Genomic DNA, 16753 nt, shown 5'->3' with positions numbered 1-16753 from the left:
GAAAAAGAGAGGTTTGAGATGATTTTTCAATCTTTTATACTGGAGAATCTAGTATTCTTATGCATGAAGATAATGAATTCGATAGTTGTGGTCGGACTCTATTATGGATTTATGACCACATTTTCCATAGGGCCCTCTTATCTCTTCCTTCTTCGAGCTAGACTTGTGGAAGAAGGAACCGAGAAGAAAATAGCAGCAACAACTGGGTTTATTACGGGACAGCTCATAATGTTCATGTCTATCTATTATGCGCCTTTGCATTTAGCATTGGGTAGACCCCATACAATAACTGTCATAGCTATACCCTATCTTTTATTTCAGTTCTTCGGCAATAGTCAAAAAAACTTTTTGAATTATGGATACAAGAATCCAAATTCAATACGTAATTTTAGTATTCAAAGAAGATTCTTTCAGAATCTTCTTTTTCAATTTTTAAATCCCCTTTTCTTACCGAGTTCCATATTCATGAGATTCATCAATATTTATTTGTTTCGATGTAACAATAAATTGCTATTTTTAACAAGTAGTTTTATTGGTTGGATAATAGGTCATACTTTTTTTATAAAATGGATTGAATTTTTATTAATCTGCATACAGCAAAATAATTGGATTAAATCTAATGTCCGTATTCAATCAAAAAAAGACATTCTGTCAGAATTTAGAAATTATATGTTTAAAATCTTTGCTTTTTTCTTATTTGTTACCTGTTTATATTATTTAGGAAGAACACCTCTCCCCTTTTTTAATAAAAAACTATTAGTATTAGAAAGTAAACAAAGCAATGAAATTTCTAAAAAAGGAAAAAAAAAAGATAAAGATATGTTACAAAAACCTCTTATAAATATTCTTTTCAATTATAAACGATGGAAGCGTCCATTTCGATATATAAAAAATAATGAATTTGAAAACATGGTAAAAAATGAAATTTCAGAATTTTTTTTTCATACATATCAACGTGATGGAAGAGAAAAAATATCTTTTACGTATCCACAAAATTTATCAAGTTTTGAAAAACTGATGGAAACAAAAATAGATTTCTTCACAAAAAAGAAAATTTCCTCTGATGATTTGTATAATGATTCGTACTATAGGAATGAAGAAAAAATAAACAAATTGAGCAATGAATTTATAAATCGCACAAAACTGATAGATAAGAAATTGATTTCTCTCGATATATTCGAAAATAGAATTCGATTTTGTGATGATGAAACTAAAAAAAAATATTTAACTAAAAGAAAAGATCCTTTGTTAAACGGACCCTTCCGTGGACAAATAAAAAACGGTTTTTCAACCTCAATCCAACATGAAAAAACTTACAAAAAAAATAACATTTTTATAAATAAAATTCAAGATATCTTTCTTTATAATAAGATTTCTAAAAAGAATAATAGTAATTCTCCAAAATTAGAGGAAAATAGAAAAACATTTGATAAAAAATTATTAGTAACTACATTTCTTTTTAATCTAATCAGTCAATTTTCATTAGTGTCAAGCTTAAATTCGCACGTACCTTATTTATTTACAGAACCTGAACAAGTAAAAATGAATTATAATTATGACGCAGAAAAAAAACAAATAATCAAAATATTATTTGATGCAATTACAACTGATTTGAACGAAAAAAGAAAAGTAAATCGAAAGAACACTAAGTCTATTAAAAGAAACGAAATCTGTAAAAAAGTACCTCGGTGGTCATACAAATTGATGGACGAATTAGAACAACTAGGTGGAAAAATTGAAGCAGATAATTCTCAAATTCGTTCTAGAAAAGGCAAACGTGTAGTCATTTTGACTAATAAAGATAAATTTTTTAAAAAATACAAGACTTATCGTGATCGTGGAGATACTGAAAATAATGAACAAAAAAACGAATTGGCTTTAAGACGTTATTCCCAACAATCGGATTTTCGAAGAGACATAATCAAAGGATCTATCCGTGCTCAAAGACGGAAAACAGTTACTTGGAAATTTTTTCAAAAAAGGGTGCATTCGCCGCTTTTTTTGGATAAAATTGAAAAATCAATATTCTTTTCTTTTCATAGTTTAAAATCAATGAAAAGATTTTTTATGTTAAATATTTGGATTCGTAAAAAGACAGAATTTCAAATTTTAGGTTCTATAGAGGAAAAAACAAAAAAAAGTCCGAAAAAAAAAGAGGAGGAAGCAAAAAAGGAAAATGCAGAAAGAAAACGTATAGAAATAGCAGAAGCCTGGGATAGCATTATATTTGCTCAAGTAATAAGAGGTGTTTTATTAATAACCCAATGCTTTATTAGGAAATATATTCTATTACCTTCATTTATAATAATTAAAAATACAATTCGTATACTATTTTTTCAAATTCCAGAATGGTCTGAAGATTATATGGATTGGAAGAGAGAAATATATATTAAATGCACGTATAACGGCGTTCAATTATCCGAAAGAGAGTTTCCGCAAAAATGGCTAACAGATGGGATTCAGATAAAAATATTATTTCCTTTTCGTCTAAAACCTTGGCATAAATCTAAAATACGATGTAATGAAAACAAAAAAAATTCAAAGAAAAAAAAGAACTTTTGTTTTTTAACAGTTTGGGGGATGGAAGTTGAATTGCCTTTTTCTAGTTCCACGAAAAATCCACTTTCCTTTTTCGACCCCATTTTAAAAGAACTAAAAAAAAAAAAGAAAAAATTTGAATTTTTCACTTTTCTAGTTCTAAAAGTTTTAAGTGAAAAATTCAAACTGTTTCTAAATATCGTAATAGAAAAAGCAAAAGGGATCATCCAAAGTATTCTTGAAATTATTAGAAAAAGTATAGTATTCCTCACGAAAAAAAAACAAGAATTTTTAAATTTAAAATATTTTTTTATTAAAAGGAAACCCCCAAAACTCGATGAATTGAGCGAAAACAAAAAATATTCAACAATTTGGAAGAATAATTCAATGATTTCTGAAGCAACCATTTCAATTCAATCGATAAAGTCGACAAATTTTTCATTGAAAAAAAAATCTATAAAGGATCTCAATACTAAGAGAAAAGTAGTTATTAAAAAAATAGAAAAAATGAAAAAAGAAGAAAAGAAAAGAGGACTTGGAATTCGCGAGACAAATATTCATTCGAAGAAAAAAATTTATGATAGTAAAAGGATAGAATTCGAAAAAAAAATTTTGCAGATATTCCAAAGAAGAAATATTAGCTTAACTAAAAAATCACATTCTTTTTTTCAATTTTTGATGAAAAAAATATACATAGATATCTTTCTATATATCATTTGTATTCCGAAAATCCAGCTACAACTTTTTCTTGAATCAACAAAAAAATTTTTAAATAAATGGCTTTACGATAATGAACCAAATACAGAAAGAAGTTATAAAACAAATCAAAGTATAATTCCCTTTCTTTTAAAATTACACAAATATTTTAATAATAAGAATAAGAATGCGAATTCACATAATTATTTTGATGTCTCCTTTTTGTCACAACCATATGTATTTTTAAATTTGTTACAAACCCGAATTATTAACATAAACATATATAAGTTAAGACTTCTTTTTCAATATAATAAAAATTTTTTTTTTCTGAAAAATGAAATAAAGGATTCTTTTTTTGGAGCACAAGGAATAGTTCATTCTAAAAGAAAACAAAATAACCTGCTCAATTCTGAACTAAATCAATGGACAAATTGGTTAAAGAATAATTATTATCAATATAACTTATCTAACAGTAGCTGGTCAAAATTAGTATCACAAAAATGGAGAAATAGAATCACTAAATGTGGTGTAACTCAAAATAAAAATTTAACCAAATGGGATTCATATGGAAAAAGCCCATTAATTCTTTACAAAGAACAACAAGGAATCCCATTAAAAAAAAAAATTAGAAAACAATATAAATACGATCTTTTATCCTATAATTTTATGAATTATGCAAATAAGAAAGACTCATATATTTATCGATATAGATCCCTATTTCAATCAAATAAAAACACAATGATTTCTTCTAATTACAATACATATAAAAAAGACTTATTTGATAGAATAAGTAATATTTTTATCAAGAATTATATAGCAGAAGATACTATTATTATAAATCCGGATAGAAAATATTTGGATTGGACGGGAATCAATAGAAAAATACTAAATCGTTCCATATGCAATCCGGAATTTTGGTTCTTTTCCAAATTTGTGATATTTTATAATACATTTAGGGGTAACTCGCAAATTATACCAATAAAATTACTTTATTTACATTCTCTTTTTTTACATTCTAAAGGAAATAAAAATGTTAGTGAAAAGAATATTACTAGAAAGAAAAAAAAAATAGATGTTTTTAGAACATCGAAAAAAAAACCCAAGAACAATATGGAGGCAGAACTTCAATTCTTAGTAAGAAATTTTTTGAATTTCCATTTAAACTGGAAAAATTTCTTAGGTCAAAAAATATTTAACAATGTAAAAGTATATTGTCTCCTTATTAGATTGACAAATTTAAGAAAAATTACTATAGCCTCTATTCAAAGAGGAGAACTAGGTCTAGATATTATGATGATTCAAAAACAGACGAATTTAACTCTTTCAGGCTTAAGGAAAAAGAAAAATAATAAATTTAGGAAAAAAGAACTATTTGTTATCGAACCAGTTCGCCTGTCTAGAAAAAATAATAAACAATTTTTTAAGTATAAAATGATGGGTTTTTCATTAATTCATAAGAATAAACGCAAAATTTATAAAAAATACTCAGAAAAAATTCATGTTAATAAGAAATTTTTTGATAAATACATTACAAGAACAAAAGATCAAAAGATAACAGAAAACAAAGAAAACGAGAAATTTAATTTACTTGTTCCTGAAAACATTTTATCTGCTAGACGTCGTAGAGAGTTGAGAATTAGAATTTGTTTAGATCCAAATAATATAAATAGTATGCATAGAAACACAATATTTTATAATGAAAATAAAGTCCAAAATTGTTTTAAAGTTTTGACTAAAAAAAGAAATGAGAAAGAGAAAAAAAAACTAATGAATTTCAAAATTTTTCTTTGGCCAAAATATCGATTAGAAGATTTAGCTTGTATAAATCGTTATTGGTTTAATACCCATAATGGAAGCCGTTTCAGTATAGTATGGATACATATGTATCCGCGTGTGAAAATTCGTTAATCTAATTTTGTTTTCTATTTAGCATATGTATCTATCTATAGATAGATACATAGGTTAAACAAATACACGTATTTTGGTATGGCATTGATTTTAATTCAATGATGTATACATAAAAAAAAAGCATTAACAAAATTATCTTTTTTTATCTAATGTAATGTATACAATTCTTTTTTATATATCAAACTAGTCTCCTTTATACTATATCTATTTAAATTCTCTATTTCAATTGGATTGATTTCAGTTATCAAAAAAATTAGATTTCGGATTTCTATCAAAAAATTAAAAATGAGTGTCATTCTAATTACTGATCAATAAAAATATCTATAAAAATCGAGGAGAAGGAAAAACTTTTATTTTTTTATGGTAAAAAAGTCATTTATACCTGTTATTTCACAAGAAAAAAAAGGAAAAAAACCGGGATTGGTTGAATTTCAAATATTCAAATTTACCAATAGAATACGAAGACTTACTTCACATTTTGAATTGCACCGAAAAGACTACTCATCCCAAACAGGTTTACGTAAAATTTTGGGAAAACGGCAAAGATTACTGTCTTATTTGTCAAAGAAAGATGGAATACGGTATAAAAAATTAATCAATCAGTTTAATATTCGGCAGTCACAAATTCGTTAAATTGAAGAGTAATTTTCAATTATTCGATTTATTAGATCTTGAATTTGGATGAACTTTTTTTTTAAGCGATTCATAAAAGAATAAATCGAGCAAAAACCTATGAATATCTCAACGAAAAGAAAGGACTTCATGATAGTCAATATGGGGCCTCACCACCCATCAATGCACGGTGTTCTTAGACTTATTGTTACTCTAGATGGTGAGGATGTTATTGATTGTGAACCGATATTGGGTTATTTACACAGAGGAATGGAAAAAATAGCGGAAAACCGAACAATTATACAATATCTGCCTTATGTAACACGTTGGGACTATTTAGCTACAATGTTCACAGAAGCAATAACTGTAAATGGACCAGAACAGTTGGGAAATATTCAAGTACCTAAAAGAGCCAGCTATATCCGAGTAATAATGTTGGAGTTAAGCCGTATAGCTTCTCACCTACTATGGCTAGGACCTTTTATGGCAGATATTGGTGCACAAACACCTTTTTTCTATATTTTCAGAGAAAGAGAATTAATATATGATCTATTTGAAGCTGCCACAGGTATGAGAATGATGCATAATTTTTTTCGTATCGGAGGGGTAGCGACTGATCTACCTTATGGTTGGATAGATAAATGTTATGATTTCTGCGATTATTTTTTAACAAGTATTGCTGAATATCAAAAACTTATTACGCGAAATCCTATTTTTTTAGAACGGGTTGAGGGCGTCGGTGTTGTTGATGTAAAAGAAGTTATTAATTGGGGTTTATCAGGACCGATGCTTCGGGCTTCCGGAATACAATGGGATCTACGTAAAGTGGATAATTATGAATGTTACGAAGAATTTCATTGGGAAGTTCAATGGCAAAAAGAAGGAGATTCATTAGCTCGTTATTTAGTTCGAATTGGTGAAATGATAGAATCCATAAAAATTATTCAACAGGCTTTGGAAGGACTTCCCGGCGGTCCATATGAAAATTTAGAAATCCGCTGCTTTGATAGAGAAAAAGAGCCAGAATGGAATGAGTTTGAGTATCGATTTATTAGTAAAAAATCGTCTCCGAGTTTTGAATTGCCAAAACAAGAACTTTATGTAAGAGTTGAAGCCCCCAAGGGAGAATTAGGGATTTTTCTAATAGGGGATCAAAATGGTTTTCCTTGGAGATGGAAAATTCATCCGCCCGGTTTTATAAATTTGCAAATTCTTCCTCAATTAGTTAAAAGAATGAAATTGGCCGATATTATGACAATACTAGGTAGCATAGATATTATTATGGGAGAAGTTGATCGTTGAAATGATAATTGATTTAACAGAAATACAAGATATACATTTTTTTTTCAGATTGCAATTTTTGAAAGAGATATATGGAATTCTTTGGGTATTTGTGCCTATTTTTATTTTGATATTAGGAATTACTATAAGTGTACTAGCAATTGTATGGTTAGAAAGAGAAATATCTGCAGGGATACAACAGCGTATTGGACCTGAATACACCGGTCCTTTTGGAGTTCTTCAAGCTCTAGCAGACGGAACAAAATTACTTTTTAAAGAGAATCTTATTCCATCTAGAGGAGATATTCGTTTATTTAGTTTCGGCCCATCTATCTCAGTCATATCCATTATAATAAGCTATTCAGTAATTCCTTTTGGCTATAACTTTGTTTTATCTGATCTGAATATTGGTGTTTTTTTATGGATTGCTATTTCGAGTATTGCCCCCATTGGACTTCTTATGTCAGGATATGGGTCAAATAATAAATATTCCTTTTTGGGTGGTCTACGAGCAGCTGCTCAATCAATTAGTTATGAAATACCATTAACTCTATGTGTGTTATCGATATCTCTATGTGTGCTTCGTTGAGACATAAATTTTTTGATACTATTTCTTATAAGCCTCTCCTTATATTTAAAGTACAAAAAGAATCTATAAAGAATATATATATATTCTTTTCGCATTTGGATTGAATAATTGAATCAGATAGTTATATGAGTGCAATAAAACAGCTTTTTTTGAATATAATTTATAGAATACTCTATTACTTATAGAGAAAGTATGATGATTTCAAATTGCAGTAAAAATATTGAGTCTAATTTTCTATGTATAAGAATAAGGTGAAAAAATCAATGAAATTCTAGAATTAGATTCTATATATTATATTCTATGTATAGAAGTGGTTGTTTTTCCCAAGATTTGTTGATTAGTAATCCTGTCTTGAAGCGGACGCAAAAGACCAACCTTTTTCAAATTTTCAATATCATTTGTATGAATTAGCATACATATATTAACAAAATTAAAAAAAGGCATTAATATAATAAAAAAAATTAATGGATGGCTAGAAACACCAAAATACACAAAAGATTAGTAACGTATATTTCTTTTTTAAATTATCCAATTTATGTATAATATAAAAAGAATACTAATGGGGACTTGAAGTTGGTAGAAAAAATAAGGCAGTACTCCCCCCAATTCCGATCTAGAGTATACTTCCATCCATTGATTGAATAAATAACTATCAGGAACGAAATAATCCTTTAATTTTTTGAAGTCCCCTTTTGCTTGCACAAAAAGGAATAAGATAAGAGGTAAAAGTGATCTCCTTTTTCTTTTTTGTCTTATATACTCCATATTTATGGAGATAATCATAATTTAAAAAAAGAACATCTAATTATTTTTCGGAATCGAAAATGATGTGGGAGTTCTTGATAATTTTAAAAGAGTATTTTATGCAAAAATGAAATTAAGTTATTACTCAACAAATTTAATTTTGAATTTTTTAAAGGATGAGATCAATTCAGAAGTACCTTTTGTATTTTTTATTTATCTAAAGAAATTCAATAAATGTGCAAATGTTTTTATTTTTTAAATAAGTGTGTATTCATTTAAAAATTTTTTTTAGAACAGACAGAATTCCATGGGTCTAATTCAGAACCGTCCGAGAAAATAGAATCTTATCTATCTTAGGGATATATCAAGGGAGAAATAATTGGCCGGGTTCTTATATTTTTTTAAGGCTTTAAAGGAGCCGTATGAGATGAAAATCTCATGTACGGTTCTGTAATAGAGATGGTAACAGTAATGTCATCACCGACTAGGATTATCTAACAGTTTAAGTACAGTTGATATAGTTGATGCACAATCCAAATATGGTTTTTGGGGATGGAATTTGTGGCGGCAACCTATGGGTTTCCTCGTTTTTCTAATCTCTTCCCTAGCAGAATGTGAAAGATTACCTTTTGATTTACCAGAAGCGGAAGAAGAACTAATAGCGGGTTATCAAACCGAATATTCCGGTATCAAATTTGGTTTATTTTATGTTGCTTCCTATTTAAACCTATTCGTTTCTTCCTTATTTGTAACAGTTCTTTATTTTGGTGGTTCAAATTTCTCTATTCCGTACATCTTCGTTTCTAATTTTTTTCAAATAAATAAAACATACGGAGTTTTTGTAACGATAATTGGTATCTTTATTACACTAGTTAAAACTTATTTATTCATATTCGTTTCTATCACAACAAGATGGACTTTGCCTAGGCTACGAATAGATCAATTATTAAATCTTGGGTGGAAGTTTCTTTTACCCATTTCTCTTGGTAATCTATTATTAACAACGTCGTCTCAACTGTTTTCACTGTAAAAAAAATGTGGACCTTCTATATTCAAAATTCAGAACTTGTTTTAAACAAGAGAAAGAAAAAAAATATTCAGAGCTATTCACGATATGTTCCTTATGGTAACTGAATTCATAAATTATAGTGAACAAATAATACGAGCTGCTAGATATATTGGTCAAGGTCTCATGATTACCTTATCTCATGCAAATAGGTTACCCGTAACTATTCAATATCCTTATGAAAAAATAATCTCATCAGAACGTTTTCGCGGTCGAATACATTTTGAATTTGATAAATGCATTGCTTGTGAAGTATGTGTTCGTGTCTGTCCTATAGATCTACCCATTGTTGATTGGAAACTAGAAACTGATATTCGAAAAAAACGGTTGCTTAATTACAGTATTGATTTTGGAATCTGTATATTTTGTGGTAACTGTATTGAGTATTGTCCAACAAATTGTTTATCAATGACCGAAGAATATGAACTTTCAACTTATGATCGCCACGAATTGAATTATAATCTAATTGCTTTGGGTCGTTTACCAGTATCAGTAATTGATGATTATACAATTCGAACAATTCAAATAAAATGATTTCAAAATTCTTCACAAAAATAATTGAATTTCTCTATATATAGAATAAAAAAAAAGATATTCTATTTTTTTGAAATGACTCTTTGGCATAAAGAAAAGAATGAAATTCCATTGATTCTATAACAACTGTACCTAATAACAATTCACATATCTTATCTTAGGATTTGGTGAATTTCTATGCACAGATAATTTTCGTATTTAACAAGTTTTTTCCTGGTCATATCAATAAGGTCATGAAATTTCTATTTATCTTTTATTTTACATATAATGGATTTGTCCGAATCGCTACATGATTTTATTTTAATCTTTCTTGGATCAGGTCTCATATTAGGAAGTCTAGGAGTAGTATTCTTTACGAATCCGATTTTTTCTGCTTTTTCATTGGGACTAGTTCTTGTTTGTGTATCTTTATTCTATATTTTATCAAACTCCCATTTCGTAGCTGCCTCACAGCTACTTATTTACGTGGGCGCTATAAATGTTTTAATAATATTTGCTGTGATGTTTATGAATGGTTCGGACTATTACCAAAATTTTCGTGTTTGGACCGTTGGGGATGGAATTACTTTGATGGTTTGTACCAGTATCTTTCTTTCACAAATAACTACTATTCTAGAGACATCATGGCACGGAATTATTTGGACGACAAGACCCAATCAGATTTTAGAGCAAGATTTGATAAGTACTAGTCAACAAATTGGAATTCATTTATCAACAGATTTTTTTCTTCCATTTGAACTAATTTCAATAATTCTTTTAGTTGCTTTAATAGGTGCAATTTTTGTGGCTCGCCAATAAGAAAGTTTTCGAACTAATAAAATAATATAAATTACATTTTGTTAGAATTTATTACATTTCTTTTTTGTTGAATTATATGTTAAGGAAAAAGAATATTTATGTATAAAGTATAAAATCTTTTTGCAAATACTTGATTTTGTTGTAGACTTATTATGTTAGGCAATAAAATCCGTTGAATTCATATTCATATCGAAATGAATAAAAATTGAAAAGGAGTTGGTCAATGATATTCGAGCATACACTTGTTTTGAGTGCTTATTTATTTTCTATAGGTATCTATGGATTGATCACGAGCCGAAATATGGTTAGAGCCCTTATGTGTCTTGAACTTATACTAAATGCAGTTAATATAAATCTCGTAACCTTTTCTGATTTTTTTGATAGGCGGCAACTAAAAGGAAATATTTTTTCAATTTTTGTTATAGCTGTTGCAGCCGCTGAAGCAGCTATCGGACCAGCTATTGTTTCCTCAATATATCGTAATAGAAAATCAACCCGTATCAATCAATCAAATTTGTTGAATAAATAGTATTATTCATAAAAAAAAGTCTAATTTTGAATAGTGTGTACTATATAATCCATTCAAATTAGCAGAAATGATATATCCTTTTTAATCATGTTTGCGTTTGCGAAAACAAAGATAAGAAATCAAAGTATCTTGGTTCTATTCTCTTATTAGTTATTAATCTATAAATATATTTTTAGTAGCAAAATTCTTATAAATCATTGATTCATCTGGTATATAATATAGATATATATATATAGATATATATATATCATATATAGATATATATAATTGGTTTACCAATTTACTAGATTGAAAATGTTGAATTTTTGATGTTCAAGGATTATGTTCCAATGTCACATTCAGTAAAGATTTATGATACATGTATAGGATGTACTCAATGTGTACGAGCCTGCCCAACAGATGTATTAGAAATGATACCTTGGGACGGATGTAAAGCTAAACAAATTGCTTCTGCCCCAAGAACAGAGGACTGTGTTGGTTGTAAGAGGTGTGAATCCGCCTGTCCGACGGATTTCTTAAGTGTTAGAGTTTATTTATGGCATGAAACAACTCGAAGCATGGGTCTAGCTTATTGATACGTTTCAAAAAGAACCGCATACAAGTACTTTTTTTTACTGGCAAAAACCCGGGCTCAAAATAAAAAAATATTTTGAGCCCGGGTTTTTGTAGTCTAAGTATATCTTATTTTTATCACGAATTATTTTCCTTGGTTAACAACAGTTGTAGTTTTGCCAATAGTCGGAGGTTCTTTAATTGTCTTATTTCCCCATAAAGGAAATAAGACAATTAAATGGTATACTTATTGTATATGTTTCATAGATCTCCTTCTAATAACCTATGTATTTTGTTATCATTTCGAATTAGATGATCCACTAATCCAATTGACAGAAAATTATAAATGGATCCATTTTTTTGACTTTTACTGGAGATTCGGAATAGATGGACTCTCTCTAGGACCCCTTTTATTAACGGGATTTATCACTACGTTAGCTACGTTATCAGCTCAACCGGTTACTCGAGAATCTAAATTATTCTATTTTCTAATGTTAGCAATGTATAGTGGTCAACTAGGAACATTTTCTTCTCAAGACATTTTACTTTTTTTCATCATGTGGGAATTAGAATTAATTCCCGTTTATCTACTTTTATCTATGTGGGGTGGAAAAAAACGTTTGTATTCAGCTACAAAGTTTATTTTGTACACTGCGGGAAGTTCTGTTTTTTTATTACTGGGAATTCTGGGTATGGGTTTCTATAGTTCTAATGAACCAACATTAAATTTTGAATCATTAACTAATCAATCATATCCCGTGGCACTGGAAATAATCTTCTATATGGGATTTCTTATTGCTTTTGCTGTCAAATCACCAATTATACCCTTACATACATGGTTACCTGATACCCATGGAGAGGCGCATTACAGCACTTGTATGCTTTTAGCCGGAATATTATTAAAAATGGGAGCATATGGGTTGGTTCGAATTAATATGGAATTATTATCTCGCGCTCATTCTATATTTTGTCCCTGGTTAATGTTATTAGGTTCCATTCAAATAATCTATGCAGCTTCAACATCTCTTGGTCAACGCAATGTAAAAAAAAGAATAGCTTATTCCTCGGTCTCTCATATGGGTTTCTTAATTTTAGGAATTGGTTCTATAAGCGAGACAGGGCTGAATGGGGCTATTTTACAAATAATCTCTCACGGATTTATTGGTGCTGCCCTTTTTTTCTTGGCGGGAACTAGTTATGATAGACTACGTCTTCTTTATCTCGACGAAATGGGTGGAATGGCTATCCCAATGCCAAAAATATTCACGATTTTCACTACCTTATCGATGGCTTCTCTTGCATTACCGGGCATGAGCGGTTTTGTTGCAGAATTTATAGTATTATTGGGAATAATTACCAATCAAAAATATCTTTTCATCACAAAAATACTCATAACTTTTGTAACTGCAATTGGAATGATATTAACTCCTATTTATTTATTATCTATCTTACGTCAAATGTTTTATGGATACAAGCTTTTTAATAAACAAAATTCTTATTTTTTTGATTCGGGGCCACGAGAATTATTTATTTCAATTTCTATCCTTATACCCGTAATAAGTATTGGCATTTATCCAGATTTTATTTTTTCAATTTCGGCTGACAAGGTTGAAGCTATTCTCTCTCATTTTTTATAGATAGTTTTTGGGAATAAATGAAAAAGAAAAAATAGAAATCAATCCGATGCACAATAAAAAAAAATGGATTTCTTTTTGTATTTTCTTAATTACATAAAAATGAAATTGAATTCTAATTGAATATTTTTGTTGTTTGTGAGAACCCCTTGAATCAATATTACATTACTTGATTCAATGGGGTCTTAATCATTTTATTGGGAGTTTTTTTTCTTATTCTATAGAATGTTCCCAATATTTGTGAATTTTTTTAAATTAATTAGGTGTAAATGAACCATAACTATGTAGTCCTATTCCTAAAAGATTTATCCCTAAATAACATATCCAAATTATAAGAAAGCCTATGGAGGCCACTATTGAAGAATTTCTATATTCCAATTTTTTATTTTTTCTAGTATGTAAATAAATTGCGAAAATAGTCCAAGTAATAAAAGCCCAAGTTTCCTTTGGATCCCAATTCCAATATGATCCCCATGCCTCATTAGCCCATACTGCTCCAGATATATTACCTATTGTTAAAAAGATAAAACCTAGACTAATAGTACGGTAACCCCAACGATCCAATTGTTGAATAAATTGATATCTATAATAATTTCTATAAGACGAATAAAACGGAAAAGGAGTTTGTTGTAAAATATTCTTTTTATCATTCATATTCATATATTTGATTTCAGCAAAAGAAAAGGATTCATTAAAAAAAAACAAAGTCTTGCTTTTACCAAGAATTTGTATGAGTTCTTGAAATGTAATGACTAAAATAGCCACTGATATTAATGATCCACATAAAAGAGTTGTATAACCCAATATCATCATACTTACGTGCATCATTAACCAATGGGACTGTAAAGCAGGCACTAATTTTAAGGATTCATGCATTTCGGTTAAAAGACCCGAAGTAGCAAAGCCTTGGGTAAAAAGAATACTTGGTGTTATTATTGTATTGAAATAGTCATTTTTTTGTTTTTTGAAGCAAAGAACCATATAAAAGATAGAAAAAGTCCATAAAGAAATATTAATGATTCATATAAATTACTAAATGGTAAATGGCCTGAAAAAATCCAACGAGTAACTAACAATCCTGTGATACAAAAAAAGGTTATTATCATGCCTTTTTTGAACAAATTGTATAATCCTATGATTTCATTGCCTAATAATAAGGTTATCAAATGAATTGAAATTAAAATAGATACGACCGAAAAGGATATATGAGTTAATATATGCTCTAAAGTGGAAAATACCATATAGAATGAAAAAATAGAAATACTTGGAATAGAAATAATAATTCTTTATAGGAACTTTTTTTTAGAAGATAAGATGCCGCTACTCGGACTCGAACCGAGATGCTCTAGCACTGCTTCCTAAGAGCAGCGTGTCTACCAATTTCACCATAGCGGCTGACTCGAAACCATAATAACCCAATTTTAGTCAATTGTCGAGATTCAAAGAATCAATTAAAACACAATATTTGTTTACTAAACATTCAATAAAATAATTTTAAAGAATTCTATTAGAATCTATTAAATATAGAATGTAAATATCATAATATAGAATGTAAATATCCTAAATTCATAACTGAATCTTATATTCTATATCAATTTTATATTCATATTTTTGTATTTAAAAAAGAGTCGTTGAATCCAGTTAATTGAAATTATTCTAACGTTTATATTTGTTACAGAAAAAGCTTTTTGAATTCCCCGTAAAAATAGATTGCCCTAATGAAAAAGCTTTTAATGCTGTAAAATATCCCTTCTTTTTCCATAAAGTGTTCCGAATAAGTTTTTTTGATATAGACGTGCGCTTTTTTGGAACTGCCATAGAATTAGTATAGTTTTTTATTGTTATAGAATTTTATGTGAAAGACATTTTGCGGTAAATGAAAATTAAGTTTATCTCTAATTAGACATATATTTTATATATTTGAATTTCCATTTTTGTTTTTATTATATTTATAATAAGAATATAATACTTTTTAGAAAGTTTTCCCCAAATCGCTATTTCTTATTGTAATAAAAACTTAATTAGTTAAGTTAAATTTAATGAACTAAACCAATGTTCAAAAAATATTGTCCAAAGAGTCAGAATAATGAATAATCGATTATTCTATTTTATTAAATTCTATCTTTCTTTGTTATTAACCGAAACCATTCCTTTACTTTACAAAAAAGATAAAAGAAAAACCTAAGAAACCAAATTCATTAGAATCCTAATTTTTTTTCTTTATTGTATGGAATATACACATCAATATTCATGGATCATACCTTTTATTCCATTCCCAGTTCCGATGTTAATAGGAGTGGGACTTCTACTTTTTCCCACTGCAACGAAAAATATTCGCCGTATTTGGGCTTTTCCTAGTATCTTATTGTTAACTATAGTTATGATTTTTTCGCTTGATTTGTCTATTCATCAAATCAAGAATAGTTTGTTTTTTCAATATGTATGGTCTTGGACCATAAATAATGATATTTCTTTAGAGTTTGGGTACTTGATCGATTCACTTACTTCTATTATGTCAATATTAATTACTACGGTTGGCATTCTCGTTCTTATTTATAGTGATAATTATATGTCTCATGATCAAGGATATTTGAGATTTTTTGCTTATCTTACTCTTTTTAATATTTCAATGTTGGGATTAGTTACTAGTTCGAATTTGATACAAATTTATTTTTTTTGGGAATTAATTGGAATGTGTTCTTATTTATTAATAGGCTTTTGGTTCACCCGCCCTATTGCGGCAAATGCTTGTCAAAAAGCATTTGTAACGAATCGTGTAGGGGATTTTGGTTTATTATTGGGAATTTTAGGTCTTTATTGGATAACGGGTAGTTTGGAATTTCGGCATTTGTTTCAAATTATAAATAATTTGATTTCTAAAAATGAAATGAATATTTTTTTTTTTACTCTGTTTGCCCTCTTGCTATTTTGTGGCTCAGTTGCAAAATCTGCCCAATTTCCTCTTCATGTATGGCTACCCGATGCTATGGAGGGACCTACTCCAATTTCTGCCCTTATACATGCTGCTACTATGGTAGCCGCTGGAATTTTTCTTGTGGCTCGTCTTTTTCCTCTTTTCATAGTGCTACCCAAAATAATGAACGCAATAGCTTTTATAGGTATAATAACAGTAATATTAGGAGCTACTTTAGCTATTGCTCAAAAAGATATTAAGAAAAATTTGGCCTATTCTACAATGTCTCAATTGGGTTATATGATGTTAGCTTTGGGTATGGGATCTTATCGAGGTGCTTTATTTCATTTGATTACTC

The sequence above is a fragment of the Vigna unguiculata genome, unplaced genomic scaffold (genome assembly GCF_037176805.1).
Source record: "Vigna unguiculata cultivar grain cowpea cultivar isolate G323 ecotype 2 unplaced genomic scaffold, ASM3717680v1 ptg000221l, whole genome shotgun sequence".
Taxonomy (NCBI): domain Eukaryota; kingdom Viridiplantae; phylum Streptophyta; class Magnoliopsida; order Fabales; family Fabaceae; genus Vigna; species Vigna unguiculata.
Note: the sequence above shows the minus strand (reverse complement) of the source record.